General features: G+C 42.6%; 2 protein-coding genes across 4 annotated transcripts in view; one reads left to right on the top strand and one right to left on the bottom strand.

Annotated features, from left to right (window-relative positions):
• LOC139990619 (putative aminopeptidase W07G4.4) overlaps window positions 1-16,529 on the bottom strand; it is a 213,797-nt gene that overhangs the window by 157,061 nt on the left and 40,207 nt on the right. For both annotated transcript variants that reach the window (XM_072010023.1, XM_072010021.1), the window contains exon 2: window positions 12,150-12,320. The gene's annotated coding sequence lies outside the window, so the exon portion shown is untranslated. The remainder of the gene's footprint in view (window positions 1-12,149; window positions 12,321-16,529) is intronic.
• Window positions 1-16,529, top strand: part of Octalpha2r (alpha2-adrenergic-like octopamine receptor) — a 122,839-nt gene that overhangs the window by 78,017 nt on the left and 28,293 nt on the right. The window lies entirely within an intron of this gene.

Genomic DNA, 16,529 nt, shown 5'->3' with positions numbered 1-16,529 from the left:
AAATTTGAAGGTACAAAACCATAGTATACAAAATGACTTATATTCACAAAAATATAGACAAATATCCACAGTTAAAATCCTGAATTCCTTGGCAAGAACTATCGAACTATTAAATTTCTTTTGTGGACCATCGTGCGACTCTTTCGCACGGAGTTGTACGCTCACCCTTCGCGTTAAGGTCGAAGAGTATATCGCGGTTATTAACCTTACGCCCCTTCGCGAGGAGAAACGCCGTTCCGTTTGGCTTGCGGGGAGGGTGGCCGCGAACAAGGGAAGAAGGATAAAGAGGAAAATGGAAACGGATTACGGTGCAACCAGTCGATCAATCGGGGGATGAATTGCACTTTAACGGTAATCGGAAACTGAGGAAGGAGGTATGGGCCGAAGCCACGAGACACGACCCTAACGAGAACGAGAGAAATACGCTGGAAAATAGAGAGAGAAGAACACGTACGCACGGTTGATGCAAGAGTGAGACAAGCAAGGAGAGAGAAAGAAGGAGAAAGAAAGAAGGAGAGAGAGAGAGGGAGAGAGAGAGAGTGGATGGAAAAGCCAAAGGGTAAGAAGAGAAACGTGAATCGATCGGGAACTTAATTTGATCGCTTCTCTATGGGAAAGAGGAAGCAAGAGAGGGAATAGAGGAAGAAAGAGACGAGTGTGGAGGTTGAAGAAAAGCCCAACGCCCAGAGGTAAAGCTGATTTACAGGGGCCGAGAGGGCTTTCTTCCTTTCTTTCTTTCTTTTTTTCTTTTTTTTTTTTTTGCGATGGATTGTTCCTTCGCCGCTTCTCCTACGAGAAAGAAACTTGTCTTTTAGTCGCTTTTCTGAAGTGTACTTCGCACGGCAGAATTTCTCTATAGCTTCGTCTGAATTACAAGCGTTGAGTTCCTTTCCTGTGTGCAAAACAATACAAGTATTCTGCTTAAATATTTGCATTTAATTATTTGTGTAGCAATTTCTTCGTTAATTGAATATATAATATTTCAAATAGAATTTACCGATTCGAGGAGGATGTTTTCACGACAGGCATCAATCTTATTTAGATAGACGTGTCTCTGAAGCTTTCAACCCTCTTTCGTAATTTAATTTTTTCAACAATAAGCGATAATTATTAGAACGGTATTTGTACGATACGACGTTTTCAACGTCTCTCCTGATAGAAACTTTGGTACGCATCTCGCATCCACGCATTCGTTTCGATCTCTCTCATTAGGTATGCAAATGATATCAATTAATATTCATTAGCCGGTCGAGAAACTTTTCGTACACACGTCACATACCTTTCATGTTTCAACCTTCCCTGCTTCGACGCTCTAACGCCGTCCCGTTTTATTCGCTGTCGTGTAGATGCACCCTTCCTTTGTTCCTCTTTTCATATTAAACTCGATCAATTAGAGTAATTGAAGAACTAACGAACGTGCTTGCTGTTCGGTGCTAGCTCGCACGACCGCGGAAGCTACCACGACGATGCTGCCATTCTATCGTTGAATCGCGAGTATTCCCGTTATAATCAAAATTCGTACATTTTCGTAATGGCAAAACGTGGTTGAAGACGGGTAAAAGCCATAGAGAGCGTTCCATGTAAAGTTAATGGCCGCGTAACGAAGAGAGTGACGTGCGCCAAGTGCGAAGAACGCAATCGTGGCACGTGTTCTCTGTTTATCCACGTTTCCGACGATAATTGACAGGATGCTTTTACGTGAACCTGTTTCGCAGACTTTACGCCAACAGAAGCTTAGCCGAAAAATGTGGAAAGTAGAGGAGAGAAAGAAGTTCGCGTTTCATTGTAATGTACACGTAATATTACGAATCGGACACGCACACTTTTAGTAGTCGTTTAAAAAAATGTTGAATCTTATTTGAATACATAATTCCAAGTGATTGATCGATTCTCTACCAATCTAGGTCAATTATCGTGTTCCGTACCAAACCCGCATATGTCTGCGTGTCCACGGACGAGGTTATGGATTATTAAAAAAACAAAAATTGGCTAAACGTTTTTTGAGCAAGCTGCATATATCGATAAATATTCCACTTTCGATACGTCATTGGTGTTGTAAGCGGAGGAAATAGAAAGGTTAAAAGGTGATGGAGTGCACAGTGGCAGATGGCACTGGTGGCACGCTACATCCCACTTGCCCTCCCCTTTCACCTCTTTCTTTAATATTTATCCTATGCAGATGTATGAAAATTTTCCGCAGTTCAACTCTGAACTACCCCGTTGCGCTGTTTCTTCATTTGCATTCGTCCTTCCGCGATAACAATTCGCCCGGAAGGGCAATAATCACAATGGGAACGCTGCGGCCGCGAGCACGCATGCGTGACGCTCGCTACGTGTACACGAATAATTCATCTTTCCCGGGAAATTTATAAGAACAGAGTTCACGATACACGATGGCTGTCATGAATATCAATCGTTGCCACGGGCCGCGCCGGTTTGATTCACGGCAACGCAGAGAAGCGTCGCGATAACCAAATTTATCGGTCGATTAACTGTGCCAAACGATTCAAAAAGCAATCCCCTATCCCGTTTACGAAAATTTCGATGCGTAAAAGCGGACGTATCGTTTCGACGAAACGATCCAAAAAGAAACATAAAAAGAAACATAAAGTTTCGCAAGGAAGCTGTACCACGCGGCTGTTCTCGTTGGAAAACTCGAACGAGATCGTTTTTCCTCGAGTTCGACGCATCGTTCCGCGAAAGTACTTAAGATCGTAGCGTGCATTCTCTCATAAGGTGTAAAAAAAAGTTGCGAGGTCATAATGACGACAGAAATTAGAAAGGCGGCGCAGCGTGCACACGGAGCGGCATGGGTAAAAGTTCTCACACTCCATTAAGTATTTGTGCCGTCGTTGAAGCGTAGGTGTGAGACCACGGCAATTTTCTCGGGGGTTAAATAGAGAAAAATGTACCGTGAAGTTTTGAAGTTGGTACGCTGGATCGTGTTTCGTATTTTTTCCTCCGTCAACGTTCGCGTCCTTTAAGTTCGTGAGATCGCCGCGTCCATGTTCTCATTATAAAATATGTATCGTTGGAAACGCGAATACGATCGTCGTGTGTTGTTCGTGTAATCGTGGCCCACATTTTGCTGTTTCGATTCGTTGCAAACCGTCGGACATTTTTACGCGTCAGGAATAGCTGGAAAAATCGTACAGGGAATCTGCGAATCGTGCGAAACAACCGATAACTGGCCGAAATAAAATCGGCGTGATTAATACAACAGTGGTTTTATTCGCGTCACTCGTGTTTCGTTATCAGCCTATGACGCTAAACTGATCCAGACGAGGTTTTTCATCGTACCTGGCGAACAAGAGCGCGAAGCAACGGATATGAGAAAAAGGAAGAGAGTGAATTATAATTGGCGTGCGCCATGGTAATTTAATTTACATAAAATAAATCGTCGCCAGAGAAAATGAACGAGCGGGTCGGTTATGACTTAAAAGTAATCGCAATATGCAAGTGTCCTCATCTTTTCTCGAAACGAACTACAGAATGACATTTACGTCGTGCTTTTTCTCCTACGACGATGTTCGTGCAACGACGCTTAGAACGACACGCTTCCAAAATTAAAGCGTTAAATGCCTAAATATCGAAATGGGACCGCAGGGTACCAAACGAAAAGAAAGTTTCAGTAATAAAAAGAGAAGACTACTAACTTCGATACGACAAATGCGGAAATCGAAAAGGATCGTTCGGTAATAAAAAAATGGCAGCAGTAACGAAAAGCCCAATAAAAAAAAAAACAGAACTCTAAACAAATGCTACGAAAAAGTAATAGCAGCCATAAGAAAATCAATGCGAGAATAAAGAGACGAATTCCAGCAATATGAAGATATAAAAACGTAACTGTATGAATAGAAGACAGCGCGAGAGGGAAGAATCGTAGCGATAAAGAAGCAATGGAAAGACATCGAAGAACGAACTCGACCAGTGAAAAGACAACAAAGTCGAAAGCGATGAAAAAGAAACTACAGCGAAAGAGTGATATAAGAACAGCAGAATGAATACCGGCGATAGAGGACCACCATAAAATCAACAGCATAAAAAGCGAGAGAATAACAACAAGATGTACTGAAAGCGGCCTCACCCTCGCTCCGTTTTCGACCCGATTGAATGGCAGTCGCATCGAGAATCCAGCACGGTCGCATCGATTCACCGACATTAATAAACAGCTCGCAGAGAGAAGAAGATAGTGGGAGATATACGAGGCAAGGCGAAGAAATTCTCCTGCTCGAGGATGAATCGTTTCGTGTCGTGGAAGAGGGGCGAGTGAAAAGAGGAATCGTGGCACGTTCATCGCGAACGAAACGGACGACACGAAGGGAAGACTCAGGCTGGAAGGCAGATATCCGGGAATTTTTCCGGTCACGATTTAAAAGTTCGCGTTCGAGTGTTCCGTTATTCATGGCGGAATTATTGCTTGCATTACCATTTAACATGGTTAAGGATTCTGGGGGCAAAATCGTTCTCGAGTGGCCGCTGGGTGAATCGATTCCTCGGCCGCAACCTCTTTTCTCCGAGTTCCCTGCCACCGCGCAACACACGGCTTTTATCTCGAGACCGCGATCGCTCGACTCGCCTTTCTCGCCTCTTTTCTCCTCTTCCTAACGTTTCTTTTTTTCTCTTTTTATTTCTCCCCTCTCGTACTTCCATTCCGTTTGCACGACCGCGCTGTTTCTTCGCCAAGCTTTCTAAGCGACGTTCCTCACGCGCCGCCTTCGATAAACTATACACACTAAGCGTGGCAAAGCTAAGTTAGCGAACCGTGTCCGCTCGCCGTGTATTTCCGCGCGATATTTTCCGCCTTATCGTGTCGCTGGCTTTCATTTATTACGCGGACAAGATCGCCTGCCCTTTTATCGTTGCAGCCTCGACCGGCTTTCAAGATGTTTAATTTCTTTTCACGCCGAGAAGCCATTGTTAAGCGTCTAACCGGAGTCGCTTCTTTTTCGACATCGACCGACCTCAGGTGAGCAAGAGGTAGAAGAGGAGAATGATTTGTAGCGAGAAGGAAAGGGCTGTGCTTGCGCACGCTTAAACCGAGGGCTGGTATCGACGGGACGGAGGGCCATTAAGCTTGACGAAATTGAGTAAATTAACAGGAAGAGATTCTTTATAGCAGATACTTCGTAAGAGAAAAGGTTGATTAAATGGAACGACACGATGGCTCGAGTGTATCGTATCTTTTCTACATTTTTCCCCGCCTGAAAATCTATTCTGTAAATACTGGGTCATAATGATCGTTCCAGAGGAAGCACATTGTACATGGGGACGCGAGGAAACAAAGGGAAGGAAAATTAATGAATCACCGGGGAGCAGATTTTGTGGGGAATTCGTCGTATCGTGAGAGATGCAATAAGAGGAAAAGACGATGGCGGATGGAAGGAACGCGTCCGGAGAATAAAAGAGCCGTAGCGAAGGGCGGGGCATGGGGGAGGATAAAGTTTCGAGCAAGTCGCGAGCTGATTTTTCTCCTGAATGGAATATCTCGCGCTTTATACAATCTACGGCATCAGGCGGGTAGGCCGAAACCGGCGAGTAATTACACGTCGAGCACTTCCATAGGAGATTTTCAAAGGTATAAAAGTGAATAAAGGAAGGACAGAGGGGACACGCCAGGGAATTGACACGATAAAAGAAAAGAAAAGAAGGAGAACCGTGATTTTTCTACTGTACTGGCTGGAATATGGCGGATGAGCAGGAAGCTCACGATGAGCTTGGGAGATCGACGTTCCAGATACAAGACAAACCGGCGAACGATGATTCTCGGCGAGAGAACAGACAGCTAAATTTTTAATCAGAATTACTGTGCTTTTCGTGGCGAGACCACGGGGATTATATAAATTTTGATGAACGCGATGATCGTTCTGACCAATTCGTTTAATTTCACTGGATTTGGCTAGAAACAACTCGGAGTAGATTCAACCCGCGCGCGCCCCCACGCTGTGCGCAAGCAACGAATTCATTTACAACAACATGCAAATTGAATAGCGGCCGTGATACTTCTAAATTAAGATTTTTGAACGAGAACAGAGTTTAAATAACGCGTCCCGCGGGAACTTTCGGGTTAATAGATACTATTCAAGGAAGGTCAACCGGCAGCGCGGGCGACTCCTTTTTCACCTTTCGTTTCAAGCGAAACGATATGAATGAAAAGTGGCGGCGACAGAAAGAGAAATTAAGGAAAAGAACATGAAAAAGGAAAAATGATACTCTTACTTTTACGATACGTTAATAACGCGGTTATCTTTAAAGAAGCGCACAAAGCAACACCAAGTCCCCATAGAAACGAGTGAAAGTAATTAAAAGTATCATCAAAGTCCCGACAGTTAAACCAAATGGCAGCTCTCTGCCGTCTCCAAATTCACCTAGAGCTGGCTAAATTGTGGAACTTTCAGTGGAGCATCGGTTCCTTAAAACTCGTCAGAGTGACTTCCAGATAGCGTCTCGGAAAAATAACTTCTTTCGTTCAATTTCGATACTTTCGAGGCTGCGGCCCTTGCTCCTGGCCGTTGCACCGGTGCACGAATTACAGTATTCTCGAGCTACTTTATTTTCTTCTCGATCCTCCATTCTCATCGTTGCCAGTTTTACGCCTCTGAAACGCAGAGAAATTTTACGATTCGGCCGAACGGACTCGGTTAACTAGCGAATATTTCTCAGTCATGTCGAAACGCAACGACTTTTTCTTTCGCGTAATCAACGACTCGAGTCTCTCTTGTATCATCGTGAAACCGCTGTTTTCTTTTTTAAGGAAACGCTGTTTCATTGGTAAAAGCGTTTTTATTCTTGCTGATGGAAGGAAGTTGAACGTGTCTCTGAAGCTCGTGGCTAAAACTTGTTTGCTAGTGAAAAAGAAACGCCGCGAGACTTCTCGTTCTTCGTTTCATTCCGCAAGAGGCACGGAGCGTCGAAGAAAAAGCTGTTTCCATTGAAATTGAGGAAGTTGCCGAGTGAAATAGGATTTTCCAGTCTAATAACGATGATCGACTTACCTACTTCTATTTAAACGCACTCAATTACATTAGGTTGTTTACTCCTTTGGTTAAGGATCGAAGAATATCCTTGATGATTTTATTTAAAAGAAAAGTTTACGGGAAAGTTCCAATTTGCTTGAAGAAAATTTTCTCTTCTATATAAGATTCACTTCGATCGAAGCTTTCGTGTTCTACAGAAATTTCAATTCGAACGATACCAATCCGCTATTAACCTATATACATTTACACAGGAAAAATGAAAGTACTTCTCTTGTTTTAAAAACGGTGAAAAGCTTCAAAAATTATAGAAAGCTCAAGATGTCGATAATTTGTGTACTATAAAATAATATTCGATAATAAACGTTCTTCTACGGTTGTATTAAACGTATAGTGTTCCGACGTAATTCTTACATGGAAAATGCGATGGAACAAAGATATCAACGTTTTGATCGAAATTACACCAGATATCCAATTACTGGTGGTCAGTAATGTGCGTGATTCCTGTTGTGAAAGATTAAAAAGGAGAAAGTTCGATATATGTCGTGAGAAAACTCAGAAAGAAAGACGTTTCAATCTGGCCGAAAATTTGAATCGGAGCTTCGAGGTCTCTGAGAACAGTTCGAGATCCAGGAACATTTTTCTGCAAGAAACTCGCGTTTGCCGCTCTTTCTATTCATTCGAACAAAGCCGCTTCTTTAATCGTGGCCCCGGATAAAGCGTGTTTGTCGGTGGCCGAAGCTATTCACGTCGGCATGGCAGCCCGACCTAAATCGACGGAAACGCTTTCCATTTGTTCGCCGTGACGGTGCCGGTATGCCGCGAAACGGCTCCCCTCGGCCTCTGTGTCGAAAACGTGTCCGACCACGACGCGCCGATTCCCCTGGAACGACGCAAATGGATCACCGACTACCAGCTACCCGACAAATTCCAAATTCACGATGGCTTTCCCGCCGTTTCCACGCCAGTTCCGTTCAAAATTGAATCGCATTTCGCGAAACTAATATTTCCCGACACGCGTATACGGCTTCGAATACGATCAATGAAAATAGGCACACGGCCAACAAGCGGGTTACATTTCACGCAGAAAGCGTACAGGATTAGAGGATTCGAATAAACGACCATTCGAGAATAAATAAATTAAGATATTGTTACGACTGTCTTATAAATTTGAGGCTCGCTTGTGTAGAAACGGCAGTAAGAAATTACTATTTATTGCCACATCAAAGTTACTATTTGCGTGCGTTATTATGGAAAGAACGAAAAGTTATGATAATAGATCGTTACTAACGTAGAGTACTTTAGGTAATTTAGTAGTTCCAGCAATTCAATTTACGATCGTTTAAATTGTCACTGACATTAAGAATATCGATTTAACAATGGAAGCAAGGGCAGCTGTTTCCGGAACTTCCACTTTGGTACGTATAAACGGTCGATCAATTATCATCCAATATCTTCGTTACCAAACTTAGATTTTATTTTAAGTTGCAGAATAAATGAATATATATAGTATATATAACTGTCGTGTTTGATTAAAAAGATATGTCAAATATTTATCGCGAGCGACAAAAATATATCGCACTATTAAAGATTTATGATAGACGTTTTATTACAATCCACTATAGTAACTAACGTGTCGATTAATCTTTATCGTGTACGTAATTTAAGCAGTTAGCGGGCCATTTCTCAAGCAGAAATTTGTAGAATCAGTGCTAAAAGTTAATAAAGAAAGATCAATTTCAATTAGATGGATTTTCGTTTTCGTTGCTGCAAATATCTCTTTAATTCTTACAGACCACTCACACAGTACACCTTCTTATCACGTGCAGCCAACGTGACAGACCACGCATTCACGCGAATTGTACGAATCATTCTTTACTTGATATCTTTATCCTAGTCTAAATATTCGCTCGATCATCACGTACGAATTGTTTGCAGATCTATCGCTTCGTTACCTCATCCTATTCTACATTGTATGTATATGCGTACTCCTGTTCATAGTCATTTCGCAGAGATTTATTTCGGTACCCCGAATTTCTGGACTCGATGCGCAGTCCAGTGCGTTCGGACGAGCCAAGGATTTTGCCGAAAGAACATCCAGTGAGACGCGATGTATAGCTTTGTAACTACGAATCGTAGCGTGCACCGCGGCCAAGATATACAAATACGAGAACGACGTTCAAAGAGAATTTAGACGATGCTTAGAAGATTGGAGCGTAGCCCGACGAGTATAAACTCAATGGAAGAAAATTCGTGCATCGTATCCTGTTGGTTGGACCGTAACGAAGATAGTTGAATTATAGATGTTACAAATAAGCAGCGCTTAAAGAACGTTACGCAACAACGGTAGAGAGAATTGGAAAATTCTGCTCTGTATATATCACGCGTGACAGACGATTTGCATATTTGGCTGAAGTTCGATGTCATTATTAAAAATAGCGACAGGCTAACCAAACGTCCCATTACGCGATATTGCTGGAACGAGTTGCGCGGAAAGAAACCGCGTTCCCTATTCTCTACAGTTCGTCGTTCATCGCCTATGGCCGGTGATAATTTCTCGCTATGGATCGAAAATAACGACAAGAATTTGTTCGGTTCATTGAGCAAAAGGAACTACCATCGCGTCTGTACTGTTTCACCATTGAATTCGCAGTTTTTCGATGGTATTCGCCAGTATTCTAGAAGGAGAATCAACCGGTGAACTCGGTAAAAAGCAAAAGCTTGGATCCCCACGTTGGGAAAACGTTGGGACGAGCAGCCACTTATACGGTACATCCGCAACCTAGTTTTACGATGACGGCATTCGCGCAAAAGAAGCGAATCGGCCTTACTCGTTGCCTTCGTATTCGCGAGTTCGACTGGTGGTACGTGCATTTGGATAAGTGCTTTGCGAATAGCAAGAAAACGCGAGACACAATTTCTTCTTGAAAGAGAAAGGAAGAAAAGGGAGGGAGGGAGATCGAGCACGATGAGCGGGGAATAGAAACAGCGTATACACGAAATCGTGGAAAATCACTAGGGGTATCTAGGAAACGTGTGGCATTGGAGAAGAAAACGTATTGCGCCGGATTTTGCTGAAATCTCACACTGAGCTCGCATTAAACTCGACAGAAATGCACTGTCATTAACTGAAACGTCTCTCGGCGCAAAAGTGCACACGTAACACCGGATCCGGTGGATACTTCGAACCCCTTGCGGAACGCGGCTAAATCCATTTTAATAGCCCGGGCTCCCGTTGCTTAAATCGAAGACCCGACCTTCGAACAAATATTGCTTTCGTTTTGCCCTTTGAAGAGGGATTCCCCATAAATTTTATAGATAGCCTCCGACCGTCGAATTATGGTAAAAATATTATATTGGGCAATTGTTTTTTGGCTATTCGATTCATTGCCCCCATATAAATATTAGATTCCTAAGTATTAAGACACTTGCGGATAAAACGTAATAACTGATCTGGATAGCTAAAGGTCGATCAATTTGAATTACATGTCCATGCAAGACGACGATTCAGAATACATGGTAAAACTTTGTAAAAGTCAAAATCGAGGTACGTTCATGGACAAATCGTACGCAGCAAACATTTTAGTAGTCGATTAGTTACTGTGCAAGAATTACTATAACTGTAATGTGGAGTTACTTCTAGACGAATAATCACAGATCGTAGAAGTTGGAAGTAAGGGTTGCTACCCAGTGTCGTAAAGCATCGCAGTGGTTCTTTTTATGTTGGGATGAAGCTGCTTTATCGATTGCGTCGGTTCCGTCAACGTTGCGCTGCAAATCGTTAACTGGGTTTATGATTCGCATGTTACAACCGCAGGGAACGTACGCAATATACGTCCCCTTCTGCAAAGCATTGCATTTAGAAAGTACATCGTTCCTCAGCACATGGTGGCTAGGCAATAGCGTGATATGTTCGTCGTAAAACTGGATGGAAAGTAGCTAAACTACTTTCAGTCGTCGAATCCCTGGATTGGAATGCCAATTAGTTGCTCGTGTACAAACGTCGTAACAAACTCTCTGATATTTCCTTGTTTCAATTCCATAATTCACGAGGACTTGTTAACAATGCAAAGCTAAAGATAGAGTAGAGGCAAGTTAGAAACGCGTATATTTTCCTCGACTATGTGGAAAGTCATGACGAAGAACGTGAACTGGATTCATGGTCACGAAGTAGACGGTGTGCCTGGTTACTTAACGTAGCCAGAGTTACTACCTCTACGACCAACTCTGAGTTTCGTTTCTGAGACTACTCCGTCGGGTCTGAAGGGAAGTTGAAGATTAAATCGGCTTTACCTGTATTCACATGTTTCCTGTTTTCCACAAAGGCACGTATTTACCGAAGGATTACAGAGCATTGAACGTATCCGGATTTTCGTGCTAGAACTAAGGTCCCCGGAAGCGCCTTTAAAGATAGCTCGTCGCCAGATATCGGGCAACGCATCCTCCAATATAATATACGTGAGAGATAAAACGAGGCAAGCAGAACAGTTCTTTTTTAACCTCGATACTTCGCGAACACGTATTTCTCCCTGTATCGGACAGCTTGAGCCAGTTTTCATCATATGATTCACATTTAGAGGGTAGTTTACAGAAAACATTGTATCAAGTGCAGAAACTTTAAGGTAAAATCAATTTGAAACGAATCCAGTAAAGGCTTTGAAGACAATCTTTTTCTTCGCCAAAAGAAACGTTCGTTGATCCCTGAACGACCGGTATTAATAATTTTCCAATTTAAACTTCGTGCTTTTTTATGCAGATTCAAACTAATTTTCCGAAAATTAATTTTCCTCAGTCGTGTCAGTTTTGTAGCGGACCGACGATATGAAGTACGAACGGAGGAAACAAGGGCGTCAAGAAGGGTCCTGGAGATTTGGTTTAGAAAAGTTCCTCTATTAGCCAGGAATGTCAGGAGAAAGAGGGCGCGTAAGAGGAGAAACGAGAGAATTCTTGGACGAATTAAATTACATCCGCGAACGTAAACGCGAGTACGCTTCCTACAGCTAGGATGTACGTTACTGGTTATATCCTGGTGCGGTGATGGCGCAATGAAACCAAATGTTCGCAGATCGAATTAGCCGACCGGACGCGTTCCAATTGCTGCGACGATGGTGAGGTAAAAATAGGTCTCGAATAAACCGCGAATCGAGATTTCTTGGCGCTCAAATAGTTACTTACCAGCACCGAGTCTCCAGGGAAGAATGCAATTACGCTGAGTCCAGGTCGTTGTTTTCTCTGGTAAAGATCGTTTGAAAGTAGAATGGTTCCTTTTGTCTCACTAATTTCTTTTGGAACACGCTATCCCCTCGCAGGTCCCACCGCCTTTTGTTTTTCCTCGTGCAAAACTTTCTGAAAGGAGATCGAGGCGTTAGTCATGACAGATGCGCTTTGTGTTCGTCTCAAGTAGTTTCTACACGCCTAAAGTTAACCATGACTGCTTCGAGTGGTACTTTAACTTCCAAGACGTTCGTAAGATTTTTCGAATAAAAACGTTGCTGTATTTTTTAAAGTATCGTTGAAAGTGTCTTTTCCGATAAGTTATAGAGGTGAAGTTTTTTTTACAGAAAGACTATATACGTTTTCTGGAAGGATTATTTTACAGCGACGTATCTTCTCGGGAATAGAGCCATCCAGGCAACCCTCAACTCGACATACATTTTTTATACTCGGACCGGAACCCGTCTGAATGATTCCTATCGAAGGATTACAAAAACCGTGTTTACCAGCCCAAGAGACACATAGCTCTCCGTGTTCGCTGTGTCACTTCGACGAGTTCCAGACATTTTACGATCCCCATAAAAAGAAGCTGCTCCGTAAAAGTAAACAACGGTTACCTTGATAACGCTCCCCAAAAAAGAACCATAAAAAGCCAACTATATATTCCTTGATAGCTGCCTGCGAGTCATATGCAGGCTTCCATTTTAAAATTATACAAAAAACCTTGTGTTTGCACCATAGAGAGGAAATCCAATGTATCTGGTTTCGACTAAAAGGAATTCTTCGATAATTCGTGAAATAATTTCGAACTAATCAGACCAGCATGCACGGACTGCGGTTCACAGTTGCGCTTTGTGCCTTGCTGGAGAGTGGGCGTACGAGAATTCAGGGGGCGAAAAGCAACAGGACGCGAAAGGGAGCAACCGTGTGAGTGATCGGGAACAGGATGGAAGACGGACAAGGGGTGGAAGTGGCAACTAGCGAACGTTTCGAGGAACGTAGCCCGTGGCGAATTCGCGAGCCTATGCCTCAGCTCGCGAGGCTTAATCTTAGAGTTGAAGGCTCGTTGGGTTCCACCATGTTTGCATGCAGACAGCAGAGTGCACGCGAGCACATAATTGAATCTCGTTGCACCCGAGGCTATTGGTTCCTATTGTCGGCTTGTTTGTACGTTCGAGCGAAGCCGCTGCTTTCGATTCGTACGCCGGCCGGAATCTCTTTTCACCGTGCGACGGAAGCACGCGAGTCGGCAAGCCAGCGGTCGCGGTAACGAGGAGAGATGCGCCACAGCGACGAATCTATTGAGAGTAACGAGGTCGATCGTGAGGCTGCCTCTAAATCCCGCTGTGGCTTTCTTTCGTTAGACGGCAAAGCAAAGGAACTGACGAACGCGCGGCACAATCAGGACCAACGGCTTTGTTTTGCCGAGAAGTTTTCCTCTAATCTTTCAACCGGAGGGATATCGAATAAAGGGAAATATCCGGGTAAATTTAGTAATTTAGAGAAAATCGAAGTTATATAAAAGGTGTCGCGGTTAAATGAGATCACGTAAGCGGAGTAAGGTAGAGTTGTTTGAGATAAAAGGATATTTTAGTCAAACTAAAGTAATTTGTAAATCGCGGAATTTGTTTACGAAGGATTTTTAAATTATCTATTTTTATTTCTAAATTATATTTTTACACTTTCCTGGAAATATCGAAAATACCCTACAAAAGATATTGACATAATATGAAAATATTTTATTTTACCCTTTTCGTTTATTTTTACATACGGTATCACCTCTTGCCCTTATACGATACCCGGACAATATACGACAACCTGTATAAGGCTGTTGACGTCGATCGCGATGAAATTGATGACGCAGGTTCTGTAAGGGTTGAGGAGCCAACAGACAACCCCATTTAGACTTTTCCTACGGGGGAAAATTTTTCGACAAACGATCTCTGCGAATATTCCCATCGATCAATAACATTCAATCTTTCACCTATTAACAGATTTCATAACTATCGGGACGAGTGGTATTCGACAGGTGCTACATCGAGAAATATGAAGTGGACGCAGTATCAGTTCCAACTAACGGCAGAGTGCCGTGGAATATGCGCGGCTCGCTGTACCTGTTACTCCATGCAAGCTTTACGCAATCGATCAAGATGATGGATTCGAATTTATACTTTTGCTCGAGGTATTCTGACAAAACAACAGCTCGTCGATCTGACTTGGAAAATTCTGCAACATCGCCAACAGTGTCACGACTTTAGATATAATAAAAACACGCTTGCATCAAGTGGTAAGAGCTTCGTAACATTCGCCACACGTTTAGATCGATCTTTGTATCGCAAAAAAGTAATAAAAGCGGCAAGCGATCGTGATGCGAGCCTCTCAGAAGCAAAACCGGACAAATGTACTTTTTGTTTCCATCGGGTATGTTTCCTCGTGGAAATATTCAAACGATTCGCGAATACGTCGTATATTCTGGACGAAACGTTTTGAAATTTTACTAGCTCTGTTACGGTACTTGACTGTCACCATTACACAAGATTGGAAATCTGAATAACGAGATAACTCGGCTTCCTGGACTAGCAGAAAGAAATAACGTTTGTAACAACGTGACTTTTCTCTGCTACGTAATTTACGGACTTGACCAGTTTGGCATTTGAGTGGGTCATATAGCAGGTATGAACTATAGTACGGTGGTCTGTAACGAATTGCGTTACGTCAATTTTCACACTGTTTGAAAGATTGATGAATGGCTTTTGTCGACTGTAATTACAGCAGGTTGAGTCACCGCGTTATGTGCAGTTCCAAGTAACATAATAGGCATAATTGAATAGACCGTGCGTACATAATTATTATCGCAGTACACTAGGTTGCGATTTCGAAGCAAAACGCGCATTCTGTAGTACGCCACATAGGAACGTTTCTCTCGGACATGCCTCATAGTCTCTTTCTCCTTCTCTCTCTCTCTCTCTCTCTCTCTCTCGCTCTCTCTCTCTCTCTCTCTCTCTCTTTGCTCGGAGGCTGGCCCTTGAAACAGGGAAATAGTTGAGCCACGTAATTTATCAACTGACCCATTTCCTGAAGTCACAGCCGAAAGATCGGAATACCCTGCGAGAGCGTTTCGATTGTTTCCGCCCTCAAGCCCGCGTAACTCGGATTCTCGCCGAATTATTACGCATTCCGCGGCCTCCGCCGTTTGATTCGCTTGCATCCTACCACCGTCTCTATTCCTTTTACCGACCTTCCTACACAACCGAACCTATACGTTCTACTCTTTTTTCCACGCTGTATCGTTTATACGATTGCTGCTATTCGATGAAACAAAATGCTCGAATATACAATGGAGCATAAGTTTGAAACTGGTAAACTATGAATTCCAGCAACTTTTGTATTATACATTTTTTACTGTTATTGCTAATATTTATAATATGTTCCGCGGTATATGTTACATTTATTCGTTGCTCGTATTAACTATAAATCCATTTGGTGAAATGATGATATATTTTTATACCTCTCAATTTCATTAAAATGACGAAGAATTTTGGGATAAAACTGTGAAACGTGATATTTTACTTTTATTTGCCACGCGGAACAGCTGAAAACGAGACAACAATTGCGAGGGAACAAATATTTCTCTATTATCGAATCGATCGATTTCGAAAACTTTGGCTTACCTCATTTCCAGATAGTTGCAATTATTGCTGAAAACTCGGTATCCCGTTTTCAAGTCAATTATTATTATTTTACAATCGACCATGGAAATCACGATTTCTTCGTTTCAACATAAGTACTTACTGAATTTCCTCCATCGATATTTCTTCAATTGAATATGAAAATTTGGACTCTTCTAGTTACACGATACTTTCTTATTATTCTTTCATTCGATTCTCCTTCGATCGACTACCAAAGTCTTCGTCCCCTTTTTCCTGATTCCGAGAATAGTTGGTTATTCGTTTCCCGGTAATTGTTTCTTTGTCGAATATCTAAACTTATTTCAAGATACTTTCTTATTGCTTGTTCTTTTTCCACGCGAGCTGAAATTAAACAAGGGTTCGCCCGTCGATTCTTCGACGTACCTTTATAGAAAATCGATGGAAAAATTGTGTTCCGGTCCATGCCGTTAATTACCGGTATAATAAGCGCAATAATCCCTTCTTCAATGACGGTAAGTCGACGCCTAACGTCCGACCGACAGAAGAACAAAGGTGAAATGTAGGCGAACACGAGGCAGAAGCATCCGGGCCTCGTTAATCGGTATTTAAAAATAACGAGGGAGCCGAACACGTAGAGATCCAGTTTCGAAACGACGATCCGTCCCCGGCCTGAAATACGAGTTGACGTTCT

Source organism: Bombus fervidus, chromosome 9, assembly GCF_041682495.2.
Source record: "Bombus fervidus isolate BK054 chromosome 9, iyBomFerv1, whole genome shotgun sequence".
Lineage (NCBI taxonomy): Eukaryota > Metazoa > Arthropoda > Insecta > Hymenoptera > Apidae > Bombus > Bombus fervidus.
Note: the sequence above shows the minus strand (reverse complement) of the source record. Positions and strands in the feature narration are given on the sequence as shown.